We start from the raw sequence: 21,703 nt of genomic DNA on the forward strand, positions 1-21,703 counted from the left end.
TTTTTTTTTTAAGAAATCCAGAGACTCTTCCAGCATCAAAATAGCAAATGTTTACTTCTTTCATTAACTTTCATGGAAGGTGGCAATTTGAATGTACTTTTAAACTTTTTTTTTCTCTTTGTGAGCCTCGATGACGCTTTACAAATAGAAAAAAAAAATATCGCTAGCACAGAAACTTAGCACCGCGTATCGTCATGAATTAACATACAATGATGAAAAAATGTACAATGAAACAATCAAGACAAGAAACTAAAGACGCAGATTAACTGATGAGAGAGAGAGAGAGAGAGAGAGAGAGAGAGAGAGAGAGAGAGAGAGAGAGAGAGAGAGAGAGAGAGAGAGAGAGAGAAACGACGGATCGAGAGAGAGAGAGAGAGAATAATAATAATACGGATCGGGAAGAGAATAATAATAATAATAATGATAATGATAATGATAATGATAATAATAATAATAATAATAATAATAATAATAATAATAATAATAATATACACGCAGAAAAGAAACTACATCAGAATCAAGCATGACACATTAGAAGCACAATTACAGTAACACAGGAACATGCACCAAAGAGACTACCAAAGGAAGGTGACGGAGTACTACACGGCAAGCAGATAGATAGACAGACGCGGGCCATGCATAAATAGACAGAGCAGGCCAATCCAGCGCATCATTCAGGTATTGCAATCACGGTCTATCTGGGCGCCGGAAACAGCGTATATTGTGTCCATTTCCGGGTTTGTCAAACACACTCACTCAACATGCACACGCTCATCTCTCGTGTGTGAGTGTGTGTGTGTGTGTGTGTGTGTGTGTGTGTGTGTGTGTGTGTGTGTGAACGAGAGAGAGAGAGAGAGAGAGAGAGAGAGAGAGAGAGAGAGAGAGAGAGAGAGAGAGAGAGAGAGAGAGAGAGAGAGAGAGAGAGAGAGAGAGAGAGAGAGAGAGAGAGAGAGAGAGAGAGAGAGAGAGACTTACTCACTGATTCAACTGACTGACTGACTGACTGACTGACTGACTGACTGATTCACTGACTGATTTTAACTGACTCATTGACTGACTGGCTTTCTTCTTTTTTTCCTTCCCCTCTCTTCTCTCCCTCCCTCCTCTCGTCTTGACTGACTACACATGTTTCCTTTCTTCTCTTCCCTCCCTCCCTCCCTTCCTTATTCCCTCCCTCCCTCCTGACTGATTGACCAACTGACTGACTTTCCAAACATCACGACAGGTACTCTGAAAACAACATGGAGCCTCAGTGTCTGCATACCCTGTCGTGGTGCAGCGTCCCCCCAAAGTTGTGACGTGTTTCAATTTGGTTACTGGCATGCGAGCACAACACCATAACGTAACTTCCTCTTGTAACAAAGACTCCAGTGTGCTTATTAGGATTCTCGTAATGAAACTGCGTCACATCCAAACAAATGCAGATATTACGTGTCGAGGTCTTCTCTTCCGTCACTCCTTTGATTGATGGGTTTTAGTACGTAACTTCAAATGTGGGACGCATGAATGTTTGCGACGCGACGAGGTTCGATTACGCACTCGACATTTGCAGGCATTGATACACATAGCTTTGTCATGTCATGCGGCCTTGTTACGTTAGTTCGCGTGGTTGTACCGCCCCTCAGATGTCGAGCAACGCGAGAATATTGCCAGTAGACCACGGCGGCGCTGGTGGTGTGAATATATCAACAGGCAAAAGAAGATGGCTTTTTTTCCCTTATGTTGAATGTATACAGCGTTAAACTATTTTTGTTTTTTTGCAGTCGTCGTACTAAGTAATTCGCATTATACAGAAAAGCGCGATTTTTGCAGTCAAAAAAAAAAAAAAAATCATGAGACTTGTCACGTAACATTCTTATTTGTATAAATAGCATAATAGACATTTATGAAAATCAGTTAAGAATTAGCATTCTTTTTTTCTTTTCTATTTCTTGGCATACCGTTCCCTTAAAAAATACAATCATATCCTCGATAATTTGGACTCACAAATCTCATGTTATATAAACACGCTTTAGCTTCAAATGCTGGCCCCTGAGTCTTATCTAACCCGCTGCAGTTTCGGCGAAGATTCATGTGGCTCTGAGCTTAAATCATGAACTCTGGTATCAATTAATCGATTCAGAAATTCAAGATGATTCATGACTACAAAGGTCTGCGAAATTACATGAAAACACTAAAGAGGAAAAACAGCAGCAGACTTGTTAATGATTACGAAGCTGTTTGAGACAATACGGCACAGCAGGAGTGAGGGAAAGATGGACAGGAAAAAAGATGGCAAGGAAAGAAACACTATTAAACAATAAAAAAAAAGGAAGCGGGGGAAAAGCGGGAACACAAACAAACCACAACTAGCAGGACAACACTGTAGTACCAGACACTGAAGAGAGAAAGAGAGAGAGAGACACAAAGGGCTGAGACAAGGGAGCGGAGGGCACACAGTTCGAATAACATGATACAGAACAAACGGCAGCACCAAAAGCAAAGCCATCTTCAACACCAGCGAAAAACCAAAAACAATCTTTACAAAATAGATTTTTCGCTCGCTGTTACTGGCAAACACCTCGACGAATACAAACAAGAGCAGCATCAAGAGACGATTAAGGTGATTAACTTCCCCACGCGATGTATAGTCACGTAGCCTGAGAGATGAGGGACGCAGGTGATGTGTGAGGCCAAGCGCAGGTGGTCATTTGCACTGCAGGTGAGGCAGGGAGGACCGTCAGGGAGAACCATCAGAGAGAACCGCTTGTGTACACCAGTGTGGTTATTCGTGCATGATCTGGCATTCGTGGAAGCGGCGCCAACCAACCCTCGAGGCGTGACAGAAGGAATAACTGGAACAGCATGGTGACGGGGTGACTGGCCTGCACTGGAAGGCTTCAAGTGACGGAGTGGGTGAGTGTGACGCAGACTTCATATAGATCGTCACATTGTTAGATGCTTTTGGTCATTCATTCATCAAAACTATTTTCGAAGGACAATGAAAAGACTGGGTTGTCATGAATATTTCTTTTCCCATAAATGAGACAGAATTCTAGTTAAAGTAATAACAGACTTATGAAGATGCTTGAAAACCCTCAAGAACTTTCACTGAAGCCTCTTGAAAGTTGTCGAAATAAGAGATAAAACGTTATTGCTAATCTCTCTCTCTCTCTCTCTCTCTCTCTCTCTCTCTCTCTCTCTCTCTCTTCCGTTACCAACCCTACAAGTATCGTCGTCGTGATGTCATGGTCCAGAGGCAAAACGTGGTGTCCGCCAAGCTCCGTCTCGGCTACAGGCCCGCGTGGCAAGTTTCTGAACAAGAGAATGTCCCGCACTTCTCCTCATGTCACCTGTGTGGCGCTCCCGACGGCAACTCTCTCTGGACCACTACAGTCTCCACTGTCCGGAAGTTGATGGTCTGCTGCCTCGCGGTCTCTCTCTTCTCGACATACGTCATCATCTCTCGACGCTGACCATCTGGATGTCGTCCTTGCCCACTGTCCACGCTTTGGTGGCTATCAGTTTAACCAACTGTACATTTTCAAGTTTTGATTCTAATATAATGTGTTAGTTTGACGCATTTGTGCGCAAAAAATTAACTCAAACAAAATTCTCTCTCTCTCTCTCTCTCTCTCTCTCTCTCTCTCTCTCTCTCTCTCTCTCTCTCTCTCTCTCTCTCTCTCTCTCTCTCTCTCTCTCTCTCTTTCTCTTTCTCTCTCTCTCTCTCTCTCTCTCTCTCTTTCATTATTACTGAGGTGGCACAGAGCACCAGCCCCTCACCCAACATTTCTTTTCTCTATGTGTCAAGGAGTATGCAGGAGTACGAGAGAGAGAGAGAGAGAGAGAGAGAGAGAGAGAGAGAGAGAGAGAGAGAGAGAGAGAGAGAGAGAGAGAGAGAGAGAGAGAGAGAGAGAGAGAGAGAGAGAGAGAGAGAGAGAGAGAGAAACCCCTCAACACGTCGTACTAAAGAAATGTAAATTATAAATAAAGATGAAAAAGGTTGGCTATTTTGGTTCTGGAGAAAAAAAATAGTAAAAAACAAGCTAGGGTGAAGTCTAAGGCAACTCAGTCTACAAGCGACTTATAACTGAGGTTTTCTAAAGGCTATGGAAAGTATAGAAAGTAATGTTGAAATATACACTCCTGCATCTCTCCCAACACTGAAGGAAGAAGAGATTGGTGTTGCTGGAGAAAAAAAAAATGTATATCTAAAATGCAATATTATATTTCTTTGAGCTAAGTCCGTGGCGTGGGTGCACACACACACACACACACACACACACACACACACACACACACACACACACACACACACACACACACACACACGTGAATGTACAGATGCCGTGGGGCTTATGTTGCACTGTTGCCTGCAGTGCTACTGTTATTATTATTATTATTATTATTATTATTATTATTATTATTATTATTATTATTATTATTATTAATTATTATATCATCATCATCATCTTTATTTCTATCTGAACTTATTTTACCGTCACCATAATAAGTAGAAGTAGTAGTAGTAGTTTTTGTAGTAGTAGTAGTAGTAGTAGTAGTAGTAGTAGTAGTAGTAGTAGTAGTAGTAGTAGTAGTAGTTAGCAGATATTGTTTATATTGATTTTGTGATGATGTTAATAATATATCAATACAATTTGAAACATTTTCTCTGAGTGACAAAGTTACTCCTAAACACGCGCACACACACACACACACACACACACACACACACACACACACATCAAAACCACAATAAAGTCGCTCACCAACACAACACAGCATACAGTATTTCAGCATTATTAACATCACGGAGGGAATGAGGTGGAAAAGAGTTCAAGTTTTAGTGGCCGGCAAATCATAGCGCTGAGGCAAAAAAAAAAAAAAAAAAAAAAAAAAAATTCAATGTAAATCATCACGCAATACGCTTCCCACGTGATCTGCGCCACTCATGACGACACACCTTTGCTCTTTGGTTGCATTTTTCAATCCCCCGACGCACTACATACATTATTGGTGCAACGTGCGTGCTTTACTGGTGCTACTGATGGACGGGCCTTGTGTTCAGAGGGAGAATTATTAACTGGCTAAATGTTACGTGTGTGTGTGTGTGTGTGTGTGTGTGTGTGTGTGTGTGTGTGTGTGTGTGTGTGTGTGTGTGTGTGTTTTATCATCCGACTTCAGTGCTGGGCTAATAAAAAGATTAATTGAGTGACGAAAGGTGAAATTAATGACCTCGGATGGTTGATGCTGTAAAACTTCCCGAGTAGATTTGTTTTGTATTTGTTTTTTGTTTTTCCATGCGTGTATTACAGCAGGTTGTGGCGTACGAAAATAATAAAAATACTTACTAATCAACTACCTAACTGAATGAATAGATATAGATGAATAAGAAAACAAATAAATGAATAATAAGGAAAGGACGTCTGCTAAATCACCACTTCAATGAACCATAACAAGAGGAAGTTCTCAGACGCGTGCATTCATTTATCTGTCTGTCACATAAAAAAAAGTAAATAAATAAATAAAAAGATACCTACGCAAGTGTATACATTCGCAATCTGATGTATATAAACGAGTGTAAATTAGAATTCCTAATGATAGTTTTTGATATGGTTATTTTCCTTTTTTTTTTATTTTGCTATTTCGAGGTTCAGCCATCACGAGTTGTCTGATGTCTTTCTTTTTTCTTTCAAATGTCGACGTCCGTGAAATGAAAAGTTCGATGTCAGACAGACACAGAAAATATAACTTTTTTTATTCATTTATTTTATTATTATTATTTTTTCTTTTTTCTTTTACGGAAATCTGCATTGTACTGTTAATTAAGTGACTCGAAAACTGTGAGCCGCCTAAATTTCCTAGATAAGTATGTGTTCTTTCAATGTGTGCTTCCTAGTAGGCGTGCACCACAATGACTACTGGGTTGGTGCGACATCAAAGTGCCATTAAGCAACAAAGATTGAGACCCACTGTGTTAAATCCGTTGAACGTTAATGTGCTAATGCTCAGTCTTACTTGCATCTTTTTTGTGAATCTCATGCCTGTACCGGTGGAAACTTTTATCATTGACAATAATTGGTATATTATGGTTATTTAATTATGACTACAACCCCTTACTGAATAAAAATGAACTAATTAATTACTGTTTTTGCTGTCAGTGACAACTTACTTAACTGAACTGTATACTTGCAATATAATATTCTATTAAGCCGCAGCGATTATTACATAAAATACGCTCATAAAATTAGCGAAGTCCAAGTGGAGATAATACGACAAATAATTATAAGTTCTATTAGAAAACGTAACGCAACAACCATAATCGTATTGCTAATCCTATGAATGCTAACGAGTCTCTTCAAACTTATTAAGATTATCTGGTTCAAATCTAAAGTGTAATTTCAAAAGGCATCGCTGGAAGTAGAAGGGAAATGAGTTGTTTAAACCTTTTGGTGCATGCATATCTGTGTTGTTCCCCAAATATTAAAGTCCATGTTCCTATTAACAGTCAAAGATTAATGAGAGAAGTTTAAGGTCAGTAGCCTTACGCTCTCCGTTCTCTCACTAGGACTAATTCCAAATGCTACAAAGATTAACCTGTTAATCAAGTCCTCGTGGTTGTTGTTCTTGTTGATGGTACAGAATTACGGTTAAGGAATCAATGAAATCACTAAAACATCACTGAACACTCCAATGACTTCCAATAGAGCTTGTTAAAAGTTGACGAAGTAAAACGCCGAAACATTTAAGATATGGACCCAAGTATTTTTTCTAACACTTATCTTTTTATACGTAGTTTTCTTCCCCTCTTCGCTCGTCCAGTTTCCCAGAAGTGTAATGACGCTGATGCTCTTTCTTATCCTCCTCCTCCTCCTCCTCCTCCTATTTTCACTCTCCTCCTCTAACATTTACAACTCTCCCTGACCTCATATTCCCCCTCTATTTGCTGCTCCATCCAAAGACCTTCCCTCCATCCACTCCTAACCACATGTCAAGTACATTTTTCCTTGCATTATAATAAGAAACTAAGCGCCGAGTCCCCTGAGAGTCATAGCCTATATGGGCCAGAAAAGGATCCCATATATCTTGGTGCTGCCCCTCGCCTTCCTCTCCCGTGCTCTCCTGCTTCCGTCTTTTGCCAGCTAATGGATTCATCTTGGTGGCAAATGAGGCTAGTTTCCTCAAGAACATCTGAGGCGGAGGGAGAGGGAAAGAGAGCCACGAGAGAGGAAAGAAGGGAGGGAGGGAGAGCTACGCGAGAGGAAAGAAGGAAAGAAGGAGAGCCAGGAGAGAGAGGAAAGGAGGGAAGGAGAGCCACGAGAGAGGAAAGAAGGAACGAGAGTAAGAGAGTCACAGGAAAGAGGAAAAAAGGAAGGAAGGAAAGACAGGAAAGGGGAAAAAGGAAGGAAGAAAAAAAGGAGGGAAAGAGAGACAGGAAAGGGGAAAAGAAAGGAGGAAAATAGGAAGAAGGGAAAGAGACAGGAAAGGGGGAAAAAGGCAGGAGGAAAATAGAGGACCGAGAAAGGAAAGAAGTAAGGAGGGAAAGAGCCGCGAGAGAGAGAGAAAAAAAAAAAACTGAAGAGAAAATAAGGAAGAGAAAGAACCAACAGAGAAGAAAGGAAGGAAGGAAAGAAGAAGGAAAAGAGAGGAAGGAGAGAAGAAAAAAAGGAATGATGGAAGGAAAGAGGAAGGATAAATTGTAAATAAGGGAGGTTTAAAAGAAGGGCTAGGAAGATATTAGGTGAATGGGGTGAATGAAATGAGCTGAGAGGAATGGGCCGTGAGGAACCTACATAAATGGCAGCTAGGAGTAAAAACAAAGCTATTAGAAGACTACACAAGTAATGGCGACTGGAAATAGTTTAAGCATGAAGGAAGCAGGTATAGGGCACAGAAAATGGAGGGTGGAGGTAACTGGTTAATGGAGAGAGTACGTATTTCTGTTGTAAAGATGATGAATAAACTAAAAATGTATGAATGTATATATCAAACTATATATATATATAAAAATAAATGCGCCTCGAAACTACATAACAAAAAAGTAATAAAAACACTCAAATTGGAATAGAAATAAACTCACATACAGAGAAAGAAAATAATAAAAAAAATAATAAAAAACATAACTATTTTCTGCAATGAACTAAAAATAAAATGTTGCTCACTTTCCCTTTTACAGAAATTAATCAATCTTCTTGGAGGTTAAGACGAAAAGTTACGTCACCTAACGACCGAGAGATGCCCCTATTACACCCTTACTCCTTCAAGGTCACACAGACTCCCTTCGTTATTCCTTTCAATCACTACCAGCAATTAAAATAAATACGCGTTGGCAGTTGAAAGGCTTAGAAATAGTTATAGATGCAAGTTAACTGATATCAGATCCCAAACTCTCTCTCTCTCTCTCTCTCTCTCTCTCTCTCTCTCTCTCTCTCTCTCTCTCTCTCTCTCTCTCTCTCTCTCTCTCTCTCTCTCTCTCTCTCTCTCTCTCTCTCAAAACCCTCCACTCGTTTCGTCTCGTCACGCACCCACACCACTACCACCACCACCACCACCACCCTCTATACCGTAAACAAACAAGAAAGGAGAGGCCAGGCAAACTCCACCAGGCCTCCCCTTCACCAGCCATACCACCTCACTCTGCATAATTGGAGTTCCAGTCATCAGCTTCAGAGGCTCCGTAGAGGCACGCTAAAGAAGAGAGGTTACCCAGGAAGACTATAGAGAAGGAGGGAGACGAGATGCTGCAGGAGAGAAGACTTAAAAAGACAGAGAGAAAGAGGGTAAAGGGGAAGGAGGAAAGTAACGTTAGGATGGATGGAAAGAGGAGGATGAGGAGAGATTGTGTGGAGAAGGAAGGAGTGAAGGTAAGGTAAGGTAAGGAAAGGTAAGGAAAGGAGGAGCGTCTTAGAGTAAGTTAGGGGAAGGAGGTAAGAGGCTGAGGTAAGGTTATGGCAATAAGGAGGAGGAGGAGGAGGAGGAGGAAAAAGACAAAGTAAGTAGGAAAAGGAAAAAAAATGAAAACAGAGAGAGAGAGAGAGAGAGAGAGAGAGAGAGAGAGAGAGAGAGAGAGAGAGAGAGAGAGAGAGAGAGAGAGAGAGAGAGAGAGAGAGAGAGAGAGAGAGAGAGAGAGAGAGAAACAAGAGAAAGAAGAGACCGAATGAGAGAACATGCCTCTGTCTGATCGTCTGTCTACTCGTACATCTGTATCTGAGTGTATATACCAGAAAAAAAAAAAAAAAAAAAAAACAGAAAAGAAAAAAAGACACAGGGAGGGCATCAGATCTCTTAGGGTGACATGAGGAACCCTCTGGTCGGACTCATCAGGGAAAGAGAAAGAATTAGACCTCCACCACCATCATCATCCCTTCCCCTCCCTCCCCACTACACTGAACTAAGAGATCGTACCGCTCCAACCCCCACACACCAGCCAGGTCACGAGTGGTGGTGGTGGTGGTAGTGGTGGTGGTAGTAGTAGCCAGCAGCGGCGGCGGATGGGCGAATGCACTTGTCCCACTGGCGAGCAAGTATGAGAGGCGGCAGACAGCATGCTGATGAGCGCTTTCCTGGCGGCGCACGAATCCGAGGGTTTAGCTGAGACTGGCTGGCTGGCTGGCTGTCCTGCGTGTTGTTCTTGTTGTTGTTGTTGCTGCTGTTGTTGCTATTAGTAGTAGTAGTATCTTAATGGGCTTTTTTTTAATTATTTTTTGTTGCCCTTGGCCGGTGTCTTTCCCACATTAAAAATAGTAGTAGTAGTAGTAGTAGTAGTAGTAGTATTGATGTCAACAGCAGTAGTAGTAACAACAGTAGCAGTCACAACTCATAACCACACACACAAAACATTAAGTCCCGTTTAAACATCAAATCTTACTGAGTATTATTCCTCCTATTTGTCATTCTGCCTGTCAACCTGCTTCACCATCTACTTGCTCGCTGTCGTTCTGCCTGCCAACCTGCTTCACCATCTACTTGCTCGCTGCCATTCTGCCTGTCAACCTGCTTCACCATCTACTTGCTCGCTGTCGTTCTGCCTGTCAACCTGCTTCACCATCTACTTGCTCGCTGTCGTTCTGCCTGTCAACCTGCTTCACCATCCACTTGCTCGCCATTGCATCTATCAGCTCATCACTGCACCAAGCAAACTAATGTACGTGAATCTTGTCTTGTAGACCAGACCAGACAAGGTGTTCATATTTCTCTCTCTCTCTCTCTCTCTCTCTCTCTCTCTCTCTCTCTCTCTCTCTCTCTCTCTCTCTCCCGATAAGCAGAGATGAGTTACTGAGACATTACTTACCGACCTTAAGAGCTTAGAAGAAAAATATGCATTGGAATACTATAATAATAATGTTGGTACGCAATTCATAACGAGTTCGCTTCGTTACAGCAACAACAGATCATTACTATTACTGATTATCCAAATGAGGCGTGTTTTTCTGGCCCACTAATTCTGAAAAAAAAAACGCATTATTACCTTGGCTTCATAATAATCTTGCCCAGGTAATCACGATGAAATTGCTGCGCCTACATTAACTTCTCGAGTTTGGACTAATATTGTTAGCCTTGCAAGCATTTCTTCTCTCTCTCTCTCTCTCTCTCTCTCTCTCTCTCTCTCTCTCTCTCTCTCTCTCTCTCTCTCTCTCTCTCTCTCTCTCTCTCTCTCTCTCTCTCTCTCTCCATCTTTTCTATCATTCTCCTGTATACTAGTCTCTTTCATATATGTATGTATGTATGTATTGCTGAAAGATCTCTATGCACGACTGTATATAGGAATGTGTACAGGAATTATTTAAACGGGACAAAAAAATAAATGCATACTTTTTTTTATTTTACACGTGTACTATTCTGTCGGTAAAGTAATTAACTATAGCCTTGTATGAGCATATATAAATTATATTTCCTTGTATTGGATGCAAAAGTTCATTGAAATTCTCTCTCTCTCTCTCTCTCTCTCTCTCTCTCTCTCTCTCTCTCTCTCTCTCTCTCTCTCTCTCTCTCTCTCTCTCTCTCTCTTTCATCAGGAACTTAGCAGGTTTTTCTCCCATCTTCGTGCTCTTGACAAGCTTCCTTCACCATGAAAAATCCAGCACGAGTCACCAATGAATAACCATCCAGGCAACACATCCACCGGCGTTTGTCATCCACGAGCCGAGCAAGTGGTGGTAATGGCTGGCGTGGTGGCAGTAATAAGGCTGCTGTTGCTGACGCTTATTGCTGTTATTCATCTTGTACAGCATCAGGGAGATCACGTGGGGAGGGAGGTGTCACTGATGATAACAGATAGTTACGTAATAAGAAGAAAAATGTAAGAAAAATAAAGGAAGCTGCAAGAAGTAATCAAGCCTACACGTGGTACTCGTAGTCTCTGTATACAACATGCCTATTTGTTTTTACTTAATGTCCTCATTTATGAATGTGTCTATCCTTCTAAGAACGTAACATACGAAAATATGGGAAGCTGTAAAAACATCGGGCTTATACGTGCTAGTTCTTGTATGAAACATGCCTGCGTGTTTCCGCCCACCATCCCCATCCTTAACGTACTTTGCTTAATCTTCTCCTAAAGATCAATATTGTTTTGGCACCAAAATCTTGATTACTGAGTGTGTTCCATTCATCTGCCGCTCTATTTGAAGTCAACACTGATCTTCCTTCTTCAGCCTACCATGTATGATAACTGCACAGCTATTCTTTGTATATGCAGAAGTGTGTACCTGTTTGCACATCACTCACCTGATTAGAAACAGCTGTTACCTATTACTTAATTCTAAGTAGTATTTAAATATTATTATATTTTCTCTAAAATAGGTTGTCCAAGTGTTACAGAGGCAGCATAATTCAGTTTTCCTTTAAGTGTGGTCAGGGAACTTTCCAAAGGATCTGAGAGGCTTGTTTGAGTGTCAAATATATCCTTAGTCAAAACGTCCGTGGCTTAAACGTCCCCGTGGCAAAAATTTTCATCTTACATTCTTATTTTTACAACACCTAATTCTCTTAGCTTTTGACTTCACCGCGCGTCACAGTGGAATAAAAACTTGACTAAGAAGACTCATTCATAGATAACTCAGTAACAATAACTAGTATATTACAAACACCTTTAAACTCTCTTCCTAGGGTGGAAGCCAACTCCTATTCAATGGACCACCACGTGAATAGTTCCAATAAAAAGGGATTTGCTGCAAGAGAATGTTGAAGAACCACTGACGTAATTGCCATTCACAAAATACATAATACAAAAGAGGCTCAAATCAGCTTAGGAATATTAGCCATGGAAATGTAAGGTTATTCCTCTCATTCAGTAATACACACCACTGGAACATTAAAACGAAAATTATGCAGTGGTATTTTGATTAGATAATTAGATATGGTACTAGTTGGTTTATGTATAACAAGGACAATCATTACAATACGTATCCACACGCCACAGTTCATTGAATGTATACCCTTTCATGCACCTATAGATCTGCTTTGTTGTCAGTCATGAGTGGGGGAGTGTTGCACCTAATGACTATACTAATAAAAAAAATAATAGTTTAGCTAAGTCTTTGATCTACTGGAAAAAAAAAATAAGAATAAAGAATAAAGACACTGATAGACGCTTACCACCGTACGAACATCACTTTTAATTACAAATCTGCAAGTTCTTAATTATATTCTTATTACACATTTATTCTCGCTCTTATCTGTAATGCCATGTTGCCAATTTGTCTGTACGTATGTCTGTTCTCCCCAGTGACACGTGTGTGTGTGTGTGTGTGTGTGTGTGTGTGTGTGTGTGTGTGTGTGTGTGTGTGTGTGTGTGTCGCCACGTGAGGTGAACATAAGCGTACCAATCAATGTTCTGCGGCTTCGTGTTCACAACAGATCTCGCTAAAATAAATATTTGTTACTGGAACTGTGTGTATTATTTATGCTTTACATAAACATTCATTCATCAATAAAAACTGCTGAAATAAACAACGCAAAAAAAAAAAAAACTATATACTTTAAGTAATCACCCCTTTTATTCATGATAGATGTTTTATGTTTAGTGTCCTTTTTTTTTAATGCAAACGTTTTAGCTTTAAAATATGATGATGCTTTTTTTTTCATTTATTTGTCGGGGATTTACAATTATTATCAGTCAACGCGCGAGAGACCAGTTTTATAACAAGTGATTGGCGTCACACACACACACACACACACACACACACACACACACACACACAAACATATTCAAATAAAAAAAAAGACGTATCATCTCCTGTAACATTTACCAGTCAACAATAAACTAAGTCCTCTTTTTTTTTTCACAGCAAATAATTTCCTACAGCTTTTTCTCCCTGTGCATCAGAGTCCATCCCGTCTAAGGCCGTCCTGTTCCTGTCCCCTGGCCACACAGCTCGCCCGTCCTCCTGTCCCTCACATTAAGCTGCTAACATTTTCCGCGGCCCCCAGGCAAGCAGATGAGCGTTAATTTCAACAATGCATAACCTTTTTTCGTACCCATCCCTTCCTGAAGAGTCTGGCAGGATTTTACCTACTACTGCTACTACATCCATAGGGTAAATGTGCTCTCTCTCTCTCTCTCTCTCTCTCTCTCTCTCTCTCTCTCTCTCTCTCTCTCTCTCTCCTCTCTCTCTCTCTCTCTCTCTCTCTGAATACCTACCTGTCTATCTACGTATCTATCTATTACTAAAAGGTTGTTTTAAATGATAGTCATACCTAACAAAACTAACCAATTCTTTTTCATATTCATCTATTAAAATTTGTTGCTTCTTTTTATTTTTTACTTATTTTGTGGCCTCGACCAAACTCCCGAACACAAAAATAAAAAAAAGGAAAAATGAAAAACAGTTCAGGCTTCTATTCAACAAAGGGAAAGGCAGAAATTACTTTACAAATACATACAGTAGTGTGTGATGTTTACCGACTCTACGTACGACAGGGAAGGGGCCAGGAATACTGAGTGAACATCTTAAGATCATCGCCACTGAAGCGGTGAGGCAACTTGACAAGATGCAAAGATCTTCCATTACGTCCTCGCCCTCAATGAATACTTGGAATGCATGATGACAATAATTTTTGATGTAAATAAAAGAGTTTGAAAGTTTAAAATATTCTATCACAGCAGTTCAGCTTTTGTCTTATATCGGGATTATGGGATGAACCGCACACACACCACACACACACACACACACACACCACACACACACACACACACACACACACACACACACACACACACACACACAGGCACGCACGCACGCGCGCACGGAAAAATCCATTACGGGGATCAGTCTGGGAGGCAAAAAATATATAGAAAAATGAAATATTACGAGATAGAAAAAGGGAAAAATAAAATCTTACTCAATAACACTGGAGAATAATATGAAAACGCTGAAAAGATAGGAAAGAACATAGCAAGTTACATTTTCCCGACGCGAACCAAACAACAGTAAAAAATAAATAAATAAATAAATAAACAAATAATAAAGGAAAAACGAAAAGGTACATACAACAAAGTTATCAAAGAGATTAAGTTCCTGAAATCACAACACATGCACACACACAAAAAAAAAAAAAAAAAAAATCGAAAAATGGAAAAGACTTACTGCTGGGAAGGTCAATATTAAAAAAAAAAAAAAAAAGACAACGCAATCACTGAAAATGCAAAAATGGAAAAGAAAACTGCGGCCGAGAAACTAAAATTCACTACGGAGATGAATTTTCAAGAGACCAAATGAAAAAGAAAGACTGATGAAATGATACGAAATCGTTGGAAGAGTTAGGACGTAAAAAAAAAATGACAGCTAATAATAGAAAACGTAATATAATGAAAACACAAGAAAACAAAGAATAGGAAACAGATGAAAAATATCAATGTATAATCGCACAAAAAACTAATATAATAGAAGAGGAGAGAAAGAACTGCGTACATACTAAATAACTACATGTACCACAGCCATTTCCCTGATAAAGGTAGAATGGCAACTTTGGGCAATTGAATTTTGAGTGGATTTTTCTTTAATTTAGTACTATCTAGTAATACCTTCTGTATTACGAGACACTTCTCGTAATTTGAATATTTCTTTTGACAGTTCTCTTTTCGGTAGGCACTTTTTTTTTTTTTTTTATTTACATTAAGAGGCTCACTGGCCAAGAGAAACAAACAAAAAAAAAAAAAAAGAATAAATAGAGAAAAAAATCCCACTAAGATCCCAGTCCCAAATGTCAAGAGAATCATCGAGAACTGAAGGATAAACGTCTTGAAACCTCCCTCTTGAAAGAATTCAAGTCATAGGAAGGAGGAAATACAGAAGCAGTCCATTTGCTACCCGTGACCAGATCCGCTCATATAAAATAAAACTGTCAATTAAATACATAAAAGAAAACGATCATAATAAGGCAAAACCTACATATAGCTACAATTACTTGAATGTTTTAGTTACGTTGTTAGAATCATTTCACTCCTATTGGTATCAGTGCCATTCAAAATAAAATCTCGTACCACAACATTTTATTAAGTTTGAAGAGTTCCCACAGCGGTGAAGGGGATTGGGAATGTAAGAAGGTAAATAAATGTAAATTAATTAATGTTTTCAGTCTATGTATAGCAAAGTGATTGATCAATATATTAAAGGGTAACACTTACATTCCCCTGCTGCTGATGGTAATGCTGTTGATGACTTCTGCAGTAGTAGTAGTAGTAGTAGTAGTAGAAGTAGTAGTAGTTGTAGTAGAGATATGCCTTTCTCTTCCTTGCTTTCACTACATTTCTCTGTTTTTCACTTCACACACAACTTCTATTTTTTTTTTTGCCTTTTTTTCTCAGCAATAAAGGTAATTTTTCAAGTATTCACTTCACTTCACTTTACTGTATCTATCGTTATTCACTCCATAACCAATATATCCTTCACAATAAACACCTGACGTGATCCACTGCCACTAACTAAAAAAAATAAACAAATAAATAAATAAAAATAATCACCTTTTCAGCTCGTCATATTCCACGTCACTTCACACACCACTTCACTTCAACGATTGTTTTCACTTGACTATCAGGAACTTGACAGCGCCTCATCTCATCGACTGCCACTAAAAATAATAATAATCTCAAGTGCTTCTGGAGGACATATTGCTTCCTCCTCCTCCTCCTCCTCTTCCTCCTCCTCCTCCTCCTCCTCCTCCTCCTCCTCCTCTTCCCCCACCTTCTTCTTTTTCTTCTTGTTCATCACCCGCCCTCCGGTGATTCCTGCAGCAAAGAAGAGGAGAGAGAGAGAGAGAGAGAGAGAGAGAGAGAGAGAGAGAGAGAGAGAGAGAGAGAGAGAGAGAGAGAGAGAGAGAGAGAGAGAGAGAGAGAGAGAGAGAGAGAGAGAGCGTTCAAATATCACAACACGCTCAAATGAAACACTCGCCTAACTTCTTATTTTTCATTCTTCTCCACCTGCTCGTTTTTTTTTTCCTCCCTCCGTTTTCTTTTGTTTTCTTTTTTTCTTTTACTACCACCACCACCAGTACTACTACTACTACTACTACTACTACTACTATGAACTACTACAATCGTATTACACCTACTATTGCTTCTTCATCTTCATTTCCTTCCTCTCCTTTTTATCCTCCTCCTCCTCCTACTACTAATACTCCTACTTCTTCAACATCTCCTCCTACTACTACTACTGCTACATTTCCCTCTCCCTCTCCTCCTCCTCCTCATCCACTTGACAACCCACAACCCCACCCACCTACCTACCCACCTATCCTCCTCTACACCCACCCAACCACCCATGAGTGTTTTTTATGCGTCCTATTAATCTTAGCAGAGCGACAAGTCCTTCCTTCCTACATACATTCAATTACTGGCCTCCGCTGGAATGTCAGAGAGGAAGAAACTAGGTGAAAGAAAATGTAGAGGGGGGTAGATAAATTTCCTCGTTACAGTTTTTCTTCTCCCCACTCCTCCTCTCCTTTCTTCTTTAGCCTCTGTCTTTCCTTCAGTTATTTTTGCTAAGCTTTTTTTTTTTTCTTTTTAGTCTCCTCCTAATTCTCTTCTACTTCTCCTCTTCTTTCTTCCCCGGCCTCTATCCGTGCTCCTCCTTCGGTTATTTTTTAAGGATAGACGCTCTCTCTCTCTCTCTCTCTCTCTCTCTCTCTCTGTCATTCACTCACTGCTTTCACTTTTCAGTCTCATTCCCGCGACTCAAAGAAGTGTAGCCTCGTTAGCCGCGCCCGGAGTCAGGCTAATTGAGTCTCCTCCATGTGGAGGAGGAAGAGGAGGAGGAGGGGGAGGAATACAAAGAAATACAAAGGGAAATCCAAACAGCAACAGAGCCTGAGGTCCTTACAAGGCTGTTTGGATAACTATTCTACTCTAACTATTAGCGGGAGAGACAGGATAGCACAGGAGAAGGCTCCTCCTCAACCCCTCATCCCTCCAGCCGAAGCTGGCAGGAAAAGGAGATGGTACCATGTTGCATAGAAAAAGAACATGAAATTTGAGAGGAAAGTAAGAGAGATGAGGTCCTACTTTCTACTAAATAGAATCTCCATACAATCCTAATATCTGTGTCATCTGATGAGACGCTTCCTCTTTAAAATTTTGATTCACTGCGGTACATTTAACTCCTTTTACCATTATTGTGACGGGGTCAGCAGTAAGTCCCCGAGGAAGAAGCCATCACTAAGGTCCCTTTAATTTTGAATCTGTTACATTATATATTTTTTTTCCTTCCCTGGGGAAATATACCCCCCTTAAGATGATAGATAAGGCGGAGTGAATGATTTCATTATTCAGACATGAACAATGACAACCTGGGATTAGTTTCTAGATACCTGTCAAGACGGGTTTTAAATGACAACGGTACCTGAGTTAGCGACGCATGATGGAAGACAATTCCAGATATTTATAACACAATTGAAGAAAAAAATGTTTGGTTTCATTTGTTTGAAATCGCTTGCCTAGTAATTTGAAGCCACTGTCTCTTGTAACATTGGACTGGATGAGTGCTAGGAAGAGTTCAGGTCTCATATTTGTGAAACACTTAAAATTTTGTAAAGCAATATCAGATCCCTTCTTAGTCTGCGTTTGGGTAGGGAAAAGAGATTTACTTCCTTAAGGCGTTCCTCGTAGGGTTTATTGCGAAGCCCTGGGATCATTTTTCGTTACTTACGTTGTATTTCTTCTAATTTCTCAATATCCTTTTTGTAGTAGGGTGACCAAAACTGTACGTTGTATTCAAGATAAGGGCGTACGAGTGAGTTGTACAAGGCCAAAATTACTTTCTAAGATTTGAAGAGGAAGATTTTCCTATGAAGCTTATTAACTTTTTGGCAATTTTAACGACTTTAGTGCAATGTTTGCTTAGCTTAAGATCTGTTGACACTAAAACTCCCAGAGCAAGATTCCATCAGTTGTTCTCGGACAATCGAAGTCACCGATAATTTTCGTGTCCTCATTTTCATCATTTAATTTGCAAAGAATATCGAAGTGATTGTACGTCATAAGGGAGAACTGACGAGGAGGAAGAGGAGGAGGAGGAGGAAGAGGAGGAGGAGGAGGAGGAGGAGGAGGAGGAGGAGGAGGAGAAGGAGGAGGAGGAGGAAAGGCGACAGGGCTACTCCGTCTGTTTTATATGCATGAGCCAAATATTTTATTACTTCTAGTTAAGACGTGTGTGTGAAAATAATATTGTAGTCATTTTTCCTACTCTTCCTCCCTTTTCTTAATTTTTTCCTTCCACTTCTTTCTTTCTTTCTTCTTTGTCCTCCTCTTCCTCGATCTCCTTGACCAAATTTCCTCCTTTTCCTCCTCTTCTTCTTCCTGCTTTCATTTTCCCTTCCTATGCTTCTATTCCCTCTTTCTCCTTTAGATTCCCCTCCTCCCGTCTTTCTTTTCTTGTGCTTCCTTCCTCCATCAGCATCGTCCTCCTTTTCCTGCTTGACATGGTGTTATTATTGTTCTTCCTCCTGGTTCTCGTTATCATCCTTCTTTTTCATGATACCCTCTTCCTTTGTCTCTTCTTCCTTTTCTTCTTTCTGCTTCTGTTCTTTCTTCTTTTCCATCTTTTCTATCTTTTCTGTCTTTCTTCTTTTCTATTTTTGTCTTCTTCTCTTCTTTGTCTTCTCTTCTGTCTTTCTCTCTTATTCTCTTCTATATTTCATTCTTGTTTTTTCCATCTTTCTCTCTTCTTCTCTTCTATATTTCTTTCTTTTCTTCAATCTTTCTTCTTCTTCTTCTTCTCGTCCTCGTCCTCCTCCTCCTCCTCCTCCTCCTCCTCCTCCTCCTCCTCCTCCTCCCTCCCTCCCTCCCCTGCACAACTATTCCTCTTCACTTAACTTCTGCGCGCTTCTCGGAAAGCCTGAATCACGACACTTTTATATTTATCGCCGGTCTTTCTCTTCCCGCCGCGCCGAGGGCCTCTCATCCCCTCGCACACACTACACGGGAGGCAATGCGGCTGCTTATGCTCGTGCTGAAAGACACTTAAGCCCGTATTCCGAAACGCATTGCTCTCTCGCCACGACCACTTTCAAAGGCCACAGAGATGACTAGCCAGGTTCTCCAGAGTGCTTTTCCGGTTAATAGTATAGAGATCTTGTTAATCTGTCAATAGAATCGTAAAAGCGTCCTTAAAAATTTGTGCAGTGTCAGGTATACTGTGAAGCCTTTTGAATGTAGCGGTGTGGCGTAGAAGTGTTTCTGAATATAATATGATCCTTCAGTGTGACTTATCGCCGGTTTTGTTTAAGGTATCGCCTTCATTGAGTGTGCGCGCGTCACTGGCAGCTTGTATTGGTGGCGATGAGCGAGAGACGGAGGAGGGAGAACGGTAGAATGATGGACGGTGTGCTATTTCATATGGATTAGACACAGATTAGACACTTCATAGTTGAGGACCATAGCTGGAAATAGGATAGGTGAGTAAGATTCATCCAGGGACTGACACGTGTAGACCTGATGGATTTTTACAACTTCCCTTGTTTTCACTTTTTTTTTTTTTTTTTCTGTTCTTAACTTCTTATATGCATGTTGACGGGTTTCTTGACGTTGATTTCGTTTTCTGTTCATTCCGTTTTCTGTGTTGTGAGGGTAACTTCGGTATACTTCTAACCTCTGTACTTCCATATGGTCAAATGGGATATGGTTTGTTTGTCTGTGGCAGTAAAAGGCTGATGATTTCACAGACAACTGATACACACACACACACACACACACACACACACACACACGCACGCACACAAATAAATAAATAAATGAATAAATAAATAAATAAATAAATATATTAATTAATTAATTAAAAAAATAAATATAAAAATAATAATAATGAACAGACGATTCTTCTGCTCACACTCAACGGCAAGTTTAATCATAACAGTTATGATTAGCACTCAACTTCCCCCAGTAAAAACAATAGATAAATAAAAATAAAAAAATAGAAAAAATAGATAAAATAAAATAGCACATAATTTCACATGAACAAAAAACACGCAATCACAGGACCACTCAAATAAATGAGCAGCATCAAAGGTAATGCTGCCAATCCTGAGGCCGCTGTTATCTCGTTAGTAAGTGTAAACATCCCTGCAGACACGGAAAGAACATTTGTGAGGGAAGAAGAACAGAAAGGGAAAAACACAGGGGAAAAAATGTTGGCTAAGGAACGTATCAGAGAATGTGAAGTCTAAATATCACTACAGACACGGAAAGAATCGTTGAGAGTGATCAGGGAAAAATAGAGACAGATGGAGAAACCTAACCAAACCTAACCTAACTTAACCAAACCTAACCTAACCCAACCCAACCTAACCTAACCTAACCTAAACCTAAACCTAACTTAACCAAACCTAACTTAACTCAACCCAACCCAACCTAACCAAACCTATCTCAACTCAACCTAACCAAACCTATCTCAACCCATCCTAACCAAACCTAACCTATCCCAACCCAAACTACGCTAACCTAAATTAACTCAACCCATCATAATCTATCCTAACCTAACCTAACCAACCCAACTCAACCTAACCTATCCCAACCTAACCTATCTCCATGTGAGCTAAAGGATTGAAATTATGAGAGAATTTCAATAAAAAATCGTCACCTTTTTAGTCTTTCTATCTGACTAGCTCCTCCTCCTCCTCCTCCTCCTCCTCCTCCTCCTCCCAGACCAATTTGTGAGGTGAGTGAGGCGAGCCGTCAACAAGGAAAAGATTAATGTTCAATTGCCTGTAAATGGACGTGATGAGAGGACGGGGATCTCCTCCTCTCCTCTTCCTCCTCCTCGTCCTCCTCTCCCTCCTTCACCCACTCCTCCCATCCATCTACCTCTCTCCCTCTCTCCATCCTCCACCTCTCCCTTCCACAACTCCACTTACCTCCGCTCCCTAACTCCTCTGCATCTCTTGCTACACTCTCACCAATCCTGTCCCACCTCTCCCAGCCCCTCTCCCTCCTCTATATATTCCCCCTCGAGCCGCCGCCTCCTCATCCTCTTCCTCCTCCTCTACAACTCTCTCTCTCTCTCTCTCTCTCTCTCTCTCTCTCTCTCTCTCTCTCTCTCTCTCTCTCTCTCTCTCTCCTCTTCTCTCTCTCTCTCTCTCTCTCTCTTTCTCTCTCTCTTTTTCCCTATACCTCTCTCTCTCTCTCTCTTACCTCCTTCATATCCTCCTCGCCAACCTTCTTTATCTCCATTCCTCCCTCTCCCATCTCTTGCCTCTCCCTACCTTTCCTACCTTTCTACCTTTTCCTTCCTAT

The 21,703-nt window shown here is 40.5% G+C and overlaps 1 long non-coding RNA gene across 3 annotated transcripts in view; it reads right to left on the reverse strand.

Annotated features, from left to right (window-relative positions):
- The window catches only part of LOC135097253 (uncharacterized), a 115,917-nt gene that overhangs the window by 68,419 nt on the left and 25,795 nt on the right, over window positions 1-21,703 (reverse strand). For 2 of the 3 annotated variants that reach the window (XR_010265529.1, XR_010265521.1), the window contains exon 2: window positions 15,608-15,904. This is a non-coding gene — a long non-coding RNA (uncharacterized LOC135097253). Of the gene's footprint in view, window positions 1-10,957; window positions 11,241-15,607; window positions 15,905-21,703 lie in introns of those variants that run through there. The other variant, XR_010265522.1, reaches the window with a different exon arrangement.

The sequence above is a fragment of the Scylla paramamosain genome, chromosome 4 (assembly GCF_035594125.1).
Source record: "Scylla paramamosain isolate STU-SP2022 chromosome 4, ASM3559412v1, whole genome shotgun sequence".
NCBI classification, from domain to species: Eukaryota; Metazoa; Arthropoda; class Malacostraca; order Decapoda; family Portunidae; genus Scylla; species Scylla paramamosain.